Here is a 3,242-nt window from a genome sequence, read left to right as displayed (position 1 = left end):
GTAGGTGATGTACCCTGTAATACTTCCTTGACCAGATAACTGGATTGCCCGTGTAAATGACGGTAGCACTGTCATACTCTTGAAGAACTGAAAGGAATAGACGTTGAATGTACATTGCACGACTGAAACTCTAGAACCTTGAAATAGATCTGGCCTAATTCGTGGCCTGGGTACTAACCGAGAAAAGTTGTCAGCGAAATTATTTCTCATCATTTTCACTTTAAGCATTACGCCTTTTTTGGTTCTGCCTGTTATGGTGCCCATCGCTCCCTCGGCCTTCTTTTACTTCTTCTTGCAACTGGTTTAAATCTTGTCATCTGGAGAGGTGATCATTCTCCACTCATTCTTTCGAGATGTTCGTTCCAGTTTCTATTATTTCCTTGAATTTTGTGAAGGATATTAAGTTTGTGTAGTTCTTCCCTAATTTTTGAATTTGTGATTCTTTTGGCTCTTGCGCATCTCACTATTGCTCTTAGAAACCTCATCTCTGATCAAATTACAACAGGAAAACCGTATTCGTTGTAAATGGTAGGGTTATTAAATTTTCACATGTGACGTGTGTGGTGTGCGTACTGTAAGACCTTCGGTACACACACCATCAGATTATTTGACTTGTCGCTCTAACGAAGTAGGCGAGTGTCAGCAATATGTCTAGTGGTCTTATCGTGGCGTGTTTATCTTCTGCCGTTAGGTCAGACGATAGAAATGCCACTCGCACGCTTAGAGTAGCAGATTGACGGTGACCAACTTTATACAGAACTTGATTAATTTTCACACACATTTATTAAAATAATAAAAATCATAGACATTACGCAACTGGATTCTGGATGCTGTTTACAATTGACAATCTGAAGTTCCTTTGGTCTTGGTACGTTAATCTTATTCTCTTATACTTGACAAAGTGTCTATACATTTCTCTTCATGGCTATGGACAGGAATATGACAATCTTATAAGGCGCAGACTGAAACTTGACTAGAGACTAATGTAGTCTGGTACAGACTGGTGCAGACTGATTAATCGGAGGTCTGTACACTCGTTATAATACCTCGCGCGTTCAGGTATCACTGCGCGAGTGTGATCTGCGAGGAGAAAAGGTTCTACGTTAGCAGCAATCGCATTGACTGCGTTACATATCAATACGCGGATCGGCGGAAGCAGAATTTGGTCCGTCTTTATGGAAGCGCCATCTCGTAGAGCAGAGACGGACGAGCGCTGCGCCTGCGCTGTTGTGCTTAGCGGGGCGCGCTCTAGTGGGAAAGTTGTGTACGCGCCGACTACGCGGAACTCCCTTCTTCTAGTCAAGATTCCTCCTCCACCCAATTCTATTCAGCACCTCCTCACTAGTTACGCGATCTACCCATCTAATCTTCAGCATTGTTCTGTAGCACCACATTACGGAAGTTTCTATTCTCTTCTGGTATACACTGTTTATCGTCCATACTTCACTTTCATACATGGCTACAATCCATACAAATACTTTCAGAAAAGACTTACTGACGCTTAAATCTTTACTCGATGTTAACAAATTTCTCTTCTTCAGAACCGCATTCCTCGCCATAGCCAGTCTACATTTTATATCCTCTCTACTTCGACCATCACCAGTTATTTTGCTCCCCAAGTAGCAAACCTCATTTACAACTTTAAGTGTCTAATTTCCTAATCTAATTCCCTCAGGATAACCTGATTTAATGCGACTAAATTACATTACCCTCATCTTATATCTTCCTTTGAAGACACTGTCCATTTAGTTAACTGCTCTTCCAGTTCCTTTGCTGTCTCTCTGGATTTTAATTCGTTCTCCAAATATTTCTTTTGTTTACTTCACTGCTTGCTTAATATACAGATTGAATAACTTCTGGGATAGGCTATAACCCTGTCTCCCACCCTTCTCTGACACTGTTTTCCTTTCGTGCCCTGCGACTCTTATAACGCCATCTGGTTTCTGTACAAACTGTAAATAACCTTTCGCTCCCTGTATTTTACACCTGCCACCTTTATAATTTGAAAGGACTACTCCAGTCAACACTGTCAAAAGCTTTCTCTAAGTCTACAAATGCTGGAAGTGTAGTTTTGCCTTTTCTTAACCTACCTTTTAAGGTAAGTCGTAGGGTCAGTATTGCCTCGCGTGTTCCAGTATTTCTAAAAAAATCCACTGATTTTCCCTGACGTCGGCATCTACCAGTTTTTCCATCAGATAGTAAGAAATTCGTTTTAGTATTTTGCAACCATGAGTTATTAAACTGATAGTTCGGTAATTTTCACACCTGTCAACGCCTGCTTTCTTTGGTATTGGAATTACAATATTCTTCTTGAAGTCTGAAGATATTTAGCCTGTCTCATGTATTTTGCTCACCAGATAGAAGAGTTTTGTCATGGATGGCTCTCCCAAGGCTGTCAGTAGCTCTAACGGAATGTTGTTTACTCCCGGAGCCTTGTTACGACTTAGGTCTTTCAGTACTCTGTCAAATTCTTCATGCAGTATCATATGCCGCATTTTGTCTTCATTTATGTCCTTTTCCATTTCCATAACATTGCCCTCATGCATATCACTCTTGTATTGACCCTCTATATGTATTCCTTCCACCAGCCTCCTTTGCCTTCTTTTCTTAAGATTGTTTTCCCATCTGATCTCTTGATATTCATACACGTGGTTCTGTTTTCTTCAGAGGTCTCTTTAATTTTCCTGTAGGCAGTATCTATCTTACCGCTAGTGCTATATGCTTCTAAATCCTTACATCTGTCCTCTAGCTATCCCTGCCTAGCTATTTTGCACTTCCTGTTGATCACATTTTTAAGACAATTGTATTCCTTTTCACCTGATTCATTTTTTGCGTTTTTATATTTTCTCCTTTCATCAATTAAATTCAATACCTCTTCTGTTATCCCAGATTTCTACTAGCCTCGTCTTTTTACCTACTTAATGCTCTGCTGATTTCACTATTTCATTTCTCAAAGCTACCCATTCTTCTTCTGCTGTATTTCTTCCCCTGTTCTTGCGAACCGTTCCTACTACACTCTCCGAAGCTCTCTACAACCTCTGGATCTTTCCGTTTATCCAGGTTCCATCTCCTTAAATTCCTGCATTTTTGCGGTTTATTCAGTTGTAATCTACAGTTCACTACCAAAAAATTATGGTCAGAGTTCACATCTGCCCCTGGAACTGCCTTACAGGTTAAAACCTGGTTCCTAAATCTCTATTTTACCGTTATATAATCTACCTGAAACCTGCCAGTGTCTCCAG

This window comes from Schistocerca cancellata, chromosome 1 (genome assembly GCF_023864275.1).
Source record: "Schistocerca cancellata isolate TAMUIC-IGC-003103 chromosome 1, iqSchCanc2.1, whole genome shotgun sequence".
Classification (NCBI taxonomy): domain Eukaryota; kingdom Metazoa; phylum Arthropoda; class Insecta; order Orthoptera; family Acrididae; genus Schistocerca; species Schistocerca cancellata.
The sequence above is the reverse complement of the archived record's forward strand: the minus strand, read 5'-3'. Positions refer to the sequence as shown.